This window comes from Pseudopodoces humilis, chromosome 1 (assembly GCF_049639895.1).
Source record: "Pseudopodoces humilis isolate 2021_Gansu_Grassland_sample_001 chromosome 1, ASM4963989v1, whole genome shotgun sequence".
In the NCBI taxonomy this organism is placed as follows: Eukaryota; Metazoa; Chordata; class Aves; order Passeriformes; family Paridae; genus Pseudopodoces; species Pseudopodoces humilis.
In genome coordinates, this window is record NC_142200.1 from 66066203 (window position 1) to 66081050 (window position 14848).

At 37.6% G+C, this 14848-nt stretch overlaps 1 protein-coding gene across 12 annotated transcripts in view; it reads right to left on the bottom strand.

Moving 5' to 3' along the window:
* The window catches only part of FHOD3 (formin homology 2 domain containing 3), a 377738-nt gene that overhangs the window by 156158 nt on the left and 206732 nt on the right, over positions 1–14848 (bottom strand). The window contains exon 1 of one of the 12 annotated variants that reach the window (XM_088051892.1): positions 132–239. The exons of the other annotated variants lie outside the window; for them this stretch is intronic. The gene's annotated coding sequence lies outside the window, so the exon portion shown is untranslated. Of the gene's footprint in view, positions 1–131; positions 240–14848 lie in introns of those variants that run through there. 12 annotated transcript variants of the gene reach the window in all.

Consider the following 14848-nt stretch of genomic DNA (forward strand, 5'->3'; position numbering starts at 1 on the left):
ACATTTCTGAACAGATGTCAATGCATTAAGACGCTATACTACTTCCGAAGTTCTCATGCTGGTCAACATTACTTTAAGCTCTAACTTTTGGTCTTGTGCACTTTGGAAACTTCAGCAAGCTAGTTTCAGACCTAAAGTATTATTCAAAGTTGAAACCTTTTGCAGAGACAGTTTCCAGATCAAACTCAATCTTCATTTTTGTCTCTGTCTACTTTACAGAAAATACACAGAGACACCACCACAGACACATTCTACAGAGAATGCTCTACAGAGCTCTCCATGTTTCCTCTGCCACCCTTTTCCTGTGGTGTTTTTGCCTTAAAATAAGACACAGCAAAGTCAAAGGGGATACAGCACCTTTTTAATCAGCTGACATGTTTCATCAAAAGCTGATACACACCATGAAACACCTGTGGTGGTGCACAGTCTCCACCAGAGCCAAAGCAGCTCCTCTTCCAGGATTTCTTTTGTGCTATTTAAAATAATTTACTTGAATGCAAAGAATGGACTCTCACTTAACTCTGCCAGTAGTTAAACTACTGAAAGCCTTTTTATAAGAAGTAAAACTTGGCTAACATATATGCATTATAAAAGATTTGCAGGATTAGACATAATTGTTTTAATCATTATTTTATGTCACAGCATTCAAGCTTTAAAAGCACTATGTCCTAGCACATTTTAGAAGATTACTAACACAGCAATGTAAAATAAACTGGGTACAGCTTATATAGCAACAGGTAAAAACATTTTCTCATGAAGAAGAAATATGTAATTAAAATGAGTGAGCACATATAGCTGAGGATTGGACTGCTATTTTGCAAGCTGACTAAAAGATGGAAGAATTAAAAAAAAGGGAGGGAGGGAGGGAGGGAGGAAGGGAAAAAAATGGGAGAAGGGAAAAACTAAAAGAAGAAAATGAAAGGTTGACTAGATGGTTTTAAAATATGCTTATTCATCAGTGCTTCATGAAGCAAAACACATTTGGAAAAAGAGATATGTGTAGCCTGTAATTAAGATGACATATATGGAGATATACAGCTGAATTAAGGCAGCTGCTTCTTAATGGAGTCAATCCTGGCTGTAACACTGAATAATAATAAATACAATATATTAATCCAATATATAAATGAAGTTACATATTTTTCTTAAGAATTGAGATTTTTTGAGATTTAAAGCATTTTCTGAGAAGACCTCCTCATTGGCCCTCAGAACTTAAATTCTGAGGGAGCATGATGATGAGATTGCCAGATTTTCTTGTGAAGGTGAGCTATTCTGCAAAAACATAACAGAGCAGGACATTGCCCATGCAAATACTGAAGACTTATCTCCAATGGGCTTACCTCATCTCCAGCTGTGGACTTTTGTACTGAGTACTGATGCTGTAGCCAGTGAGAAATGGTTTGGTTTTAGGGCAGAAATTAGGATCTGTTTCAGGATTAGGTGTATCTTCTTATCTTTAAATGTATTTTAAACTTTTTATACTGGACTCATCATACTAGAGTCATGCCTAGCCCAACCTGTTGTTCAAACTAGGGAAATCCAGAGAAGGTTGTTCACGATTCTACATTTGGGTGTTGAATATAGCTCCAGTTAGCTCCTCAACCTCTCTGGGCAACCAGTGTAAGTGCTCTGACACCCTCACAGGATTTTTTTATTAATTTTGTAAGTTTAGATCAAATTTCCTGTATTTCAGCTAAAGTCCATGGCAGGCCTCATGTCCTTTTATTGTGCATCTCTGAAGTCCATCTCTGTTTCTACTCTCCCAATCACATATTCAGTCCCTTTCATAACATTGAAATTTAACTAAACTGAATTTAAACTGAAGAAACAAAAACTACACATTAAGATAGAAGTCTCAAAAAAAAAAAAAATGTAACTTGAATTTAGGATTAAACTAGGGAAATTTGGGGAGCCTCCCAAGTTAAGAAGTGATACCTTAGTTCTTTTTGGGAGCTGATTGAATAATTTAGTCTGGCAATGTGCTCAAGATCTGATGGATCTTGAGGTCTTTCCCTCTCCATTAATCATCATGAACATAAGCCTTCTGTCTGTGTAAACAATACTAATCCTGACTTTGAAGGTACAAAGAGGGAAACACAAACCAACCTTTGCAGAATGGAAAAGATAATTTCTGCAGCTCCCTTTCTTGAACTCCTCAGACACCTATTTACCCTGCACAAAGAAAGGTCCTGCAGGTGCAAGCTGTCTTTTATCAATCATTATCAATTACATACAGCACATCAGTTTGGAATTCCAGCATCTGCTTCACATGCCTAAAACCTAAGCCTTGAGAATGAACTCAGCTTTTGGTCTGGGAAACACTGTAGAAGCAGAAGTGGGTTTGGGAGAAAATACAATCAGGACTCAGTCTCAACAAAAATCACAGGTTATTTTGATTGTTGGACTCTGTGTGTTGCTGCACATGGGGCAAAGAAAAGTATGAGGGAACACATGGAAATTTTTTTCTTTTTTCTATTATACATTAGCAGGATCTTTGCTGACTGCAGGCTCTTTTGCCAGTGACTATGGAAAAAAGAACACTGTTTTGGGGTTCCTGCCTTCTCTGGCAAGTAAAGAAGTGTGGCACAGCTGGGCTATTTAAGAAATGGACTAACAGTAGAGCAGAAAAGGACATATGGTAGGGTAAAAGTGTTCACATACTGAAAATTTTTAGTCATCAACAAACAATGTTTCTTCTTAGTACAACTGTAAGCCTTCCAAAACTAAACCTGTGGTTTCAAAGTGAGCAAATGATAAATTCTCACAGACAGCGTTTTCCCCCTGTTTCTCTTGGGGAGGAAGCTACATTTACTAATTTTTTTATTTTTTAAATTTTTTTTCTAAAAATGAAGAAGATTCTCAGGGAAGCAAGAGGGGGAAAATCAACAATTCCAAGCATTATTGTATTCCTCTTATTACAGAAATATCTTACTACCTTCCTAAAATTTACTAATTTATAATATTCATATTTCCATACAATTCTTATTAGAGGAATATATTATTAAATTTTATTTTTCTTATTAGAGGAATAGAAGAATAAAAAACAAGATAAACAACCCTGCCAGCTGAAATTTCAAACATTGCCCAGCTCCATCAGCACAGTCTTCGTAAAGTATAACATTGATCAGTGATTTCTTGCTGTCATGTAGCAACAAGTTGATGCTATCATGAGAGCTAGTGTTCCCCTAGATAGCAGTTCTTTGTTTCCTAAGCTCACCTTCATTCTCTGAGGTCCAGCCCTGGGCAGGTAAACATGGGATCAGTTTGGCATCCTCGGTTAACAGAGGTGCAGTTGGTATGGCGGCTAAAAACACACCAGTGTTTGGCAGAGAGGCTTACAAAGAGTTGCAATGATTTCCAGGGACATGTAAATTTACCTCTGCCATGCCAGCAGCCTGTCTCCAAAATTCATGTATTGTGGCATTCACTCAACAAGCCTGGACCTCTAAAAAGCATATAAACTATATTTCTGAAGAACAGAAAAGCAGTGAAAGAAAGATGAATGAAAACCACAATCTTACCTCTGGTGTTTTACATCACTTCTCACAGAGGGTTTTGAAGGAAACAAAGTATACTGACAAAAGTGACCCTCAGGAAGCCATCCAATTTTGTGCTAAATTCAAACACTGTTTATTCTAGCTACTAGCATAATGCATGTTTGGGGAATACCAGAGAAGAGATGCATTGAGAATAAAAATATAAGTAAACTCCTTCAGCTATTTACTTCAATATAAAGCCGTTTTCTTAATTCTCACATAGTTCCTTCACTTGGAGATGTATTCCAAACACATTCACTCTTTTTCCAATGTGAGGTACCACGTGTGAAAAGCACAATAAAAGAAAGATTGTTTTAAGAAGCACTACAAAATGCTTTACATAGAATCACTTTTATAATTTCTTGTTGCTTAAGTGACAACAGGTACATGATTTTAGACAAGTCCAAAAGTTCCTCTAAATGGATACATTGGCTTTCATCATCTCAGAAGACAGGAATGCAACAAGTGAACACACAGCACAGATGTAGTAAGATCATTCCAGGGCACTTGAGTAGTGTTTGAAATGTTAGAGTCAAAAAAGGTAAAGAAGCTCTGCTTTTTAAAATTATGCTTTTTAATATAAACTTGAAATTTCTTCAATGTTTTTATTATCTTGAAACCAACTGATTTAAAGAACACTGTAGAGCAGAACAGAAAGTCATATTTTTCTTAAATGTATTCCAGACCATCCAAAATTCTTGAATAAAAGTTTCCTCCCCCAGTGAAGAAGGACTGATTCAAGGGCAGAAATCAGTAGGATAAGTAAGAACTCGCTATGCTTTAAATTCAGCAACTAAATTAAAATAGTTCCTAAGCAAAGTGGGAGAAGAAAATGTCTGTTCAAAGCAAAGACAAGGCTGGCTTTCTCACAGCATCCCAACCTCCTCAGCATACTGTGTTGGCTAAAAATTAATCAAACCAAACAACGTGAAAATAAAAGCTGTTTGAATCAAGATCTTTGTCTTTCATCTACTGAGGGATAGATCACAACATCCAATGATTTTATGAAAAAGAATGCATCTGTCACGTTTTATTCATTTACCTGTCTTAAAACCAATAGTGAGCATATCTTTCTAGTTTTCTTTATTGTAGTTATACCATGACAGATGCTGAAACTAAATTCCTGATATACTTTTCAGTTATTTATTGCTCTTCAGTATGCTCAGCCTGTCTCTAATGTTTCAGATAGACTCCACCCTGCAGTAATGTCATTAAAGCATGCCATTAAAGAATTCACTTTCATCTCTTGAATTTATGCCTGTTAGGGCAAATTAATGAAAGACTCTATTCTTTAAGTACTGGCTAAACAAAGCCAAAGTCAGCACTAGAAAGCAAACCAATACAACACTTCATTAAATGTGCTTTTTATTTCTTTTTGTTTCAAGTATGTCTGCTGCTATGTGAAATTTAGGGTTATACAGTCTCCTTTCAAATCTCACAGTAAAGAATGTGCCCAAGTCACAAGTTCATATCTCTCATTTGAAGTGGACTTCTCATGAGAAAGGTGCAGGGAAGAGACATAATTATAAATCCCTTTAAGTACAGAGCTCACACTCTTCCAAAATATTGACTGAAAATGCTGTTTTGTGTCTCTGCTCATTCATCTCAGATAATGAGCAAAGATTCCTTCCAAATTAACTGTAATTCTCTTCTAATCCCTCTATTCTTTTTTTTTCCCCTTCAGCACGGTGATAGTGAGAACTCCTTTGAATTCTGAATCCCACCTTATTACAGCAATACTTAAAGAGAAACATAATGAAATCAGCAGTGTTGTGCTCAGACTTTTCTCTTCTCTTACTCAATAGGTGGACAGCTAAGCACAATGCACACCGGTCCTGGTTTTTTGCCTTTTCAAAAGTCACAGTTGACATTTACAAAAATATTTTAAATTCAAATTTCTGACTGACAGGAAGACAGAATAGAGAATCTCTGCTTTTAACTTTATTTCCTTAATATATAAAAACATGAATAAAATGGATTCAATAAAAAAAAGAAAATATTTGGGGGCATAAGCTTCATTTGACCAAAGAATGTAAGGTCTGTCATCAGTTACCAGTCGTCATCTATATGGCGACAATCATGTAATGGCTGAATATGAAGATGAAAGTGGTGGCTTTATTCAGGTTTCACCATCTACATTTCTTATTTATCAGCAACCCTGTAAAAGAGAAATGCAGTTGAACAATCATATTTTATTAATAGAGAATATTTTTGGGTGATTTTATTCCTTTTGCTGATTATTCTAGGATTCAGTGACCACAGCATTATTGGTAATCCTCCTATGAATGAAGCATGTTTCTATAACTGTATTATTGGTCCGCACCCCCTTAGCAGGAGTTACATAGGACTGTATGATTATAGGATCCCAGGATAACAACACTGAAGAAGATGGTGGACAGATTTTTGGAGACAGGACTGTTTTACAGATCCTTGTGTTAGTTTGGAGCAAGGTTGCTGAGCAATAACATCAGGCTCCACATGGAAGCAGCTAAATTACTTCCAGACCGAAACCAGTCCTGGAAGTATCACGGACACTTCTGCACAACACTTCTCCAGCAAGTGATGTGGACTGAACCCAAACCATCTGTGCATAACTGGCATAGAAGGCTATGCATCTATGGAATAAGTAGTCCACAAACAAGACAAATCTGTCATGAGCAATTACCTGTTTCTGAGTACTTAGAAAGAAGTTAAAAGAATATTAGGTACACAAAATTCAAGCACCTGAAACTTCAAGAAATGCCAGAGTTAAGATTCCTGCAGAAAACTTTGTTCAGCCTACTCTGTGCACAAACTATGTCAAAATCAATTTCAAGAAACATTATTCCTGACCTTTGGAATACTTCCTCATTCAAAGCAAGGGCTGGAAAGTACTGTCTAGAAAGCACTCTCGCACTGTGTGGTCCTAGGAATTTTTACAGTGCAAACCTACTGTGAAGACAGAATATTTCATTTCCTGCAGGATGATGTTCATCAATACAGTGAGTGCTTCACAGGCCTGAATACTTTTTCCTCATAGCACATTGATGAGATAAAGAAACTATTCTGTTCTGCAAAGAAGTTGAGACTTCCACTAGCTCTGGATGTCATGTCTGAGACACCTGATAATCTGGTTTGTATTTGAGAATACCTTTTGGTATAATGTTACTTCAAATTTAGGTTCAGCTCTGCGCAGTACGGTCTCACAGACTGGCCCCCCCAGAAAACAAGAAACACACCGTGACAGGGAACATAATGATACTTTGTGACAAGTTGAACTGAAATTACTTGCCTAGCAAGTACAATACACACAACACTGTGGCAAAGGTTCAGTTAAAACCTCTCTCCCCTTATGTCAGAAACCTTAAAATGTGTAGCACCACCATCACTTTTCTCTCCTTGAACTTTGAGGACTGGCAGCCTTATTTCCAATGTCTGGAAAACCTGGTTTTATAAACATTCTAATCCTTTAAGAGCTGGACTCAATGATCCTTGTGGGTCCCTTCCAACTCAGAATATTCTGTGTGATCTTTTTTTTTGTTAGATTGGTTTGTTTTGGTTTTGAGGGGAAAAAAAAAAGAATGCATGTAAAAGAATCCCTCATCATGTGTAAGTGGAATGAAACCACTAGGTTCATCACACTGGGTTTTGCTATTTAATTTGACAGAACAAATACTTCTCTTATTAACTTTTTTACATACCCTAAAGCAACAGACAACTCTACAAGCTATCTCTGGTTCATGATAGAAGTTGCATTGGGAGAAGTTGCTTCACCAGACATGACTCAAAAAGTTCAGGACATCATTGCAACAATACTTGGAGCAGGAAGAAGCAAGAGTTATTTCAGATGGACAGTAATTCAGGTGACATAACTAGATGTACTTGACAGATCAGCTTCGATATCCCTGAGCTTCCAAGAAACACCACCCACTATCCATCATGCACAGCTTTGTCATCCTCCAATCTATTCTCTGGATTTGGAACACCTTCTCTCTTTATTCATGTTCCTCAACAGCAACACTTGATAAAATGTCACAAAATGCCAAAACTTTCTCATTACCCTACTGAACTCTAAGAGAATGATGAGCATCCTTCTGTTCTACATGACAGATTCTGGCAAGTGCAGATTATAAGATAGGGAGAGACAATAGACCCCTGCTCTAGGCCACTGTTCCTCAAGGCTGCTGCTCTGTGGCCTCCCACTTGTCCTGGATGGGCATCTTTAGCTCCAAGCATCTATTCAAAATACATCTCACCTTCTTTTAGGGCTGGTGTCCTTACCTCTGGGAGAATGTTGCTAACAATTTGCTCACTGTTACCATCCAGAATAACCTCTGTTTAACAAAAGATTGTTAAGCAAAATTGGATAAATTACTTGCTTGGAAATGAAATGGGTGTATGCTGTCTTCAGCCTTCCTGGTCTTCATAAAATGATGCCTATTTTCCCTAGAATCGTTACTTTTATTTCGTAGTTGCAACTGGGAATTAGTTTTAATTAATCTCATCCCTTCTGACTGCTCAAGGCCAAAGGGTGGTTTTTCGCTTTGCATACAGTACCAATAATGGAAAAGTTAAAAAACAAATAAAACACCTGGGTTGTTTTATTGCTGTAGAATATAAAGTAGAACTAAAACATACTCATTTCACTGCATGATCTGCAGAAATTTATGTTAGCAGAAAGTGTAAAAGCAACAGCAAAGCTTGAAAGGCAGTAATTCATATCTTCCAGCTGAATAGAAGAAAAAATAAAAGTAAACAGTAGTTATCAGCTAAATGAGAACAGCTGCTTGCTACTATATAAGAAAATTTCAGAGCTTTACAAAATCAACACTTCACTACTATAGGTGATATAAACCTGTAAAAAATTATTTCACAACCACTACGAAATAAATGATCCTAAACTGTTTCACATCTTCACAGTGAAGTATTCAGACTCCAAAATACTGCTCTGCATGAACCTTTGAGAGCTCTATTTTTGCATATCAATTTGGGAAAATGCTTCTAAGCTGGATACATAAATAGGTTGCCTACAATGCATTCAGTCCAAGTGACCTTACAAGAAGAGATAAAATATAAAGTGGTGAGAGAAAGAATCAACATTGCTGGTACAAGCAGTAAAATAATAAAGTCTATTATTTCCCCCCTTCCTTAATTTTATTTCAAGTTTAACATACAGAAAGGCTCAGAGCCAGAATATTTATCCTAGCTACATAAATCTCTAGGCAAACTCTCCATACTATATGTTCCTGTCCCCATAAAACCTTGCAATTCTTCCTAATGATGCCTTCCAGCAGGAAAAATTTGTAGAGACCTATCTTTTCTCACCATATCTTTGATCAGTTTTTTCCTACCACATCTTTCCTTAGAAGAATGAATCTCCTTCCTTGCAATGTGTTTATTAAATGAAATGGAAACAAGCCCCCAAACCCAAAGTGAACCCTACAGCAACTGGGTACCCCACACTGCTCCTGAGGCTGCCTCTGAGAAAGACACAATTAATTCCCTTATTCCCTTCCTGAATTCCTGAGCAGGGTCAAAGGGAGGCAACACCATTTACCACCACACAACCCATTTCAGACAGCTAATAATGTAAACATGTTAACACCTTGGAAAGGTCAATCAGAGGAATGGTAGCATTAGCAAAGCAATTAATTTTGGGTTGACCACATGGATATTTCCCTCTCACTTTACTCTCCTCCCTTCCTTCCCTCACCTTCTAGAAGAAACATAAGGAGGAATTTTCACCCATCTGAACAGAAATTTTCAAAAGGTGAGAGGTGGGATTTTCTTGAACATTGAGAACGCCTTCTTTTCTTGGGATGATTTCCAGCACAGTACTTTATTTATCTGTTGCCAAAAGAAACACTTTTTAGTTTTCTCATTAGTCAAAGGGCTTTAAGAACACACTTGAGGGAAATGATCCAACTAACAAAACAAGTAAAACCCTTCCCTGCACTTTACATGTTCCATGAAAAGTGGCCACTTCATGGAATCAGCACTTGTAGACCTACCTGTTCACCCTGAGGTGTGTTTACTCTCTCTTTAACAATCCTCATTTATAAATGAACATGGAAAAGATCCTCTTCATCTATCTATCTATCTATCTATCTATCTATCTATCTATCTATCTATCTATCTATCTATCTATCTATCTATCTCCTACCTACCTACCTACCTATTATTTTTCACTAAAAAGTGAAATTCAAGGAAAAGGAAAAAAAAGTTCTAAACCCATGAAATTCAAGGGTCTCCTTTCATTTCTCTGAGGGTTTAATTACATGACATTTCATAAAACTGGAGAGTAAAATGTAAACCAGACACAGAGTAAGGCACCAGAGTCCCAGGTGGATTTCCAAGGTCACACTGAGCTTGCCTGCCCCCAGAGCCCTCGAGAGCTATAAAGCTGAAATCAGATACTGCTGCATTTACCTCCTGTCTTCTTTCACCACCTTTTTTTCTTAAATGTAGACTGCCAACTTTAACAAGCCTTCTATATGCATCACACACCATACACATTCCTCATCTAATTGACGTGAATGATACGGAGCTTACAGAAGGAAGAACTCAAAAACTAGCAATGTAATACAGACTGTGTGTAGAGCTGCCATGGTGGTTTACTGTTGTAGCTGAAACTGTGTGTTTCCTTGCACAACCAGTCACAAACACTCCAGATCTAGCAAGACCAGTCAGAACCCAGGTAAAGAATTATGTCTTCCAAAGGGTAATATTTTCCCTTTAGTGTTACAAACTCACCTATATTAGCATCTACAGTTATGATTAGATAAATAAATTTCAGAGATCTGGAAGATTAGGAAGTATTCAAATGCAGATTAAATGCATTACTGCATTGTAAATTACTCCTTCCAGGTCATTTCTACAGTCCAGCAATGCTTTTTATTCTCCCCATACTGTGCAGTAACACATTTGGGTACTTTCTGTGCATATACCCTTGCTTTTAAATATACAACATGTTTGCAGATGCATAGCTGCAGATAAAAAAATTAACTCTATGTATCTGAATTCACATAGACCTCTCACAGAATTATTACAGTATCATAAAAAATTGACCACTCCATGATAAATGCTTTCATATGTGTATAATTGGTTCTAAAAAGGATTGCTGTTTATTTGTACAAAAACTTTCAAATAATGTTTAAAAAGGCCAGACCTTCACAGTGGTTTAAGAATTCTATTTTTACGACAAAATCCATGCTACAAACAACAGATTACATTGCCTTGTTTAAGGAAATTATGTACATGGAAAGGAGACATTTCACACCACTTTCACCACCAGTTCCTACTAGAATATAATTTCAATGCCTGCAAAGAAAGAACACAAATAGCCTAAGAAAATTCCTAAATCTGGCCTCCCCTCACTGAAGTAGAAATATTTTCCTCTTTTATCTTCCCATTTTGACAATGTTTATCAACGTTAAATTTAAGTCACTCACTTCTTACAACAATTTCAGAGTACTCAGTAAAAGAACAGGCTTCTGCCACTTTCATTCTCAGTTTCCACGCAACGTATCTTCCTAGCCTGAATTCTGAACAGCAAAAACTCAATCCAATCAAAGTCATAACTAATGTGACTCTTAGAAAGTAAAAATAAGAGAGTGAACTGTCACAAGAAGTTTCTAAAACCAAATGAAGGCATATGAAAAGTGTGAGCAACACCTGTAATTTCTCACTTTAAAGAGGCCTAAATGAGATACACCAAGTAATGGTTTCTTGTTGCAGTCTGCATGACTTATCAGCACTCAGTGCTAGAAAGCAGGATTTTGTTATGTGATCTGTCTCATTCATAGTAGGAAGCCCAGCTGTACAGATGGTAACATGAACACAGAATTAATAACACAATTTTAATTCCTTGGTAATTTAGTCTGGGGTGCTTTTTTTATGTGCTATAGAAAGGTCTGAGGTAGAGAATCAGCTGTCATTTTTACAAGCCGCTTTTTGCTTAAGGGGACCTAAGACTGCTAGACAAGAGCTTTATTTTGAGACCAAAAATTTAGTAATTCTGACACAGAGACCACCAGCCATACATATAACCCTACAGAAGTAGTCCACAACTCTCCAGCCAGTACAGTGCTAGATGCACTATGCTATGAAACAAAACCACACTGAAAAAAGGTAGGAACCACTGGACTCTGCTCTGTATTAGGAACACCCACGGGACAACAACACCTCTGAATCTTAGGAGGTAAGCTCAAAGCAGTTCAAACCTGAAGGGGAAGAATGGGTTAGCCATGAAAAGATGGAAAGAACGGAAATTTTGCCTTCTTTCCCAATTAACATCTGTAATGCACTAGAGTTTCACTCTCCTTGGATTTTGCATCTCAAAAATCTGAGCAGAACTTAATTCAAAAGAATGGGTGTCAATTTTCCCTTGCCTTGAGCAATGAGATTCTATTTGATACCATTGCTCCTGAAGAGTTAGATGTCAAATACAATGGAACCTAGTTGTAATCTGTGTCTCATAACACAAATAACTCAATCTGAAAACTGAAAGCAAACCTGTAACAACCTTAATCCTGCTTCACATATGAGTACTTAGAAAAAGATACATTAATTCCTGAGGATATCTATCACCCTCCTCTCTGATGCAAATATTATGCCTATTATGCATTGTGCTACTATTTTGAAAGCATTTACAAGTTCATTGGCTTGCTTTAGATGAATTCTACACTTTTTTCGCAGCAGTCATCTCTCGAAGTATCAGCTGGCTTTAGGTACCTAAGTGATTCTATGGCTACTCTCCTGAAACATGAATAAAATCTGGGCTTTCCTCTTCACAGTTTTCTTGTGCAGTCTGTGTCTGTCAGTCACCCAGTGGCCCTAGGGAACTTACCTTCTTCATTTAGCTAAGTGTGCAGTGTTGAAAGGCATAAATACTTCGTCTCTATTCCTTTTTCCAAAGTACAGAAGAAAAATATTAGCTAGGACCTTCTTCCTTTTCTCTACCCAGTCTCTAATAAAACCTGTGGCATCCTCTGAGAAATAACTCCAGGAACACAGTGACAGCCCACACAACCTTAATATGTGCACCTCCCTAAGGCAGCAGACTAGTGGAGGGCTCGAATAGCCACAGTGTTGTTTCCTTGTGCTGAAAAACACAGGCTGGGTCAGACTGTGGCAACAAAAAGAACGAAGCTGAGAAGGTGGTAATTATAACTGGAGATAACACTGGAGTGTTTGAGCTGTGGCAACTAACTGCTGCTCTGCTCCATCTCTTTTGAAGTAGCTGCAGAGTCCTCCAGGTGTCCTTCCCATTTGCGCCACAGCAGTCTCCTCCTCCTCATCGAGTAGCAGAAAGCCCCGGTGCTTCTGCCCTCAAGCAGCATAAAACAGTTCTGATCACAATGGAGAGAAGCCTGAAGTGTTAGAAATACTGAATGGTTTGGTTTGGAAAGGACTTTAAAGATCATCTTCCAATCCCATAGGCATGGGCAGGGACACCTTCCACTAAACCAGGTTACTCAAAGCCCCATCTAACCTGCCCATCAACACTTCCAGGGATGGAACATCCACAGTTTCTCTGGGTAACTTGTTCCAGTGCCTCACCACTGTCATTAAAGAATGTCTTCCTGATATCTAATCTAAATCTACCATCTATCAGTTTGGAGCAATTCTCCCCCTTGCCCTATCATTACATGTCCCCATAAAAAATCCCTCTCCAGCTCTCTTGTAGGCCCTGTAAGGTCAGCACCCTGGAAGGTGCCTGGAAGGTCCTCAGAGCCTTCTCTTCTTCATACTGAACCCAAGCTCTCTCAGCCTGTCTGCAGAGGAGTGTTCCAGCATCTTCATGGCTCTACTTTGAACTCACTTCATCAGGATGACATCTTTCTTGTGTTAGGGGCTCCAGAGTTGGATGCAGCACTCCAGGTGAGTGGTCCCATGAGCACAGAGTAGAGGGGCAGAATCATCTCTGTTGACCTTTTGGCCACACTCCTTCTGATGCAGACCAGGACATGGTTGGCTTTCTGGGCTGTGAGTGCACATTGCCAGGTCATGTTGAGTGTTTTCAATGCATGTTTGATAGAATACTATGATCTTGCCTACTTACTTTAAAAAAAAAAAAAAAAAATAGAAATAGGGGATGTAACAGCACAAGGTTTTACAGATGGTCAGATTGAAACAGCTGGAATCAACCCTCAAGCCAATAACAGCAGAAAGAAACCAAAGTTGTGTTGGTCAAGTCACTGGAGCAAGTCCACTTGCACTCTGAAATAGGCAGTGCCATCACTGGAAGATGATTTCCCTCTCCCACTCAAGAGAGCTATTTGAATTTCTACTGCTGCAGCTGTTTATGCATGTCCATGAATAAATGGATCAAGAACTGAAAGAATTTCAGACCAAATAAATTAATAGGAAACCAATAATTTTAACACATTCTAGACCAGTGAAGTAGATGGTGTGGAATATGGGAATAGACAGCAACAGTGCAGAAGGACAGGAAGGGAATGACATTTTGTTCTGCTTTTTTGGAACAGTGAAGTAATGCTTTCCCTATGTTCTTCCAGCTCGAGCAGAAGCAGCAGAGGCTGTCTTTTCACTGACAGACATATACAATAGCCTGGACTGTTGCAAAGAGATGCCAAAGGAAAGCTTAACACTTATTAGAGTGGAAATATTGCTTTTTAAAAGCAAAGCTGTCTCTATGATTTTGATTTGCTGGATCTTAACTCCTGACAATAATGGTGATGTAAAGAAGATGTCAATCATCAACAAGAGGAAATTAAAAACTGAATTTTTCTTTTCTTTGACTAAAAGCTCCCTGAATTTCATTTGACTGGGAAAAAAAAGACCAAAAAAAAAAAAAGAAAAAGAAAAAAGAAGGAATTTCCAAAAATATAACATGCAATGTTCTTCATTAGCAGCAAGAAGAATATAGATTTTAAATCCTTTCAAGTTATTAGCTAGTGCATATAAAAAAGGCCTCAAACGCAATGTGGTTCTCATCATAAACGCAAGTGTTGGGGGAAAACCAGAAATATCAAACCAAAATAATCAATCACTCTATTTAAAGAAATCATAGTCCTCTGTGTTGTATATGAAGTATATAATAAGACATCTACTGGAATTTTACTATGTACAGTAATGTATTTGTGTTCTCATAGGATAACCCAGCAATCTGCTGTTTTAAACTAAAGACTTTTTTATAAACTTATAAATAAATATGAAAGAACAAAATTGAAAAATGAGCTCTTCAGCTAAAGCAGCACTGCATTATCCTGATTATTTTTAACAAACTTCAGAGCATTTACATAAAAAAGCTCTTGTGCTTAATGGGTTTTTTTTGAAAAGGAAAATGGCCAGTAAATGTCAATACAAAA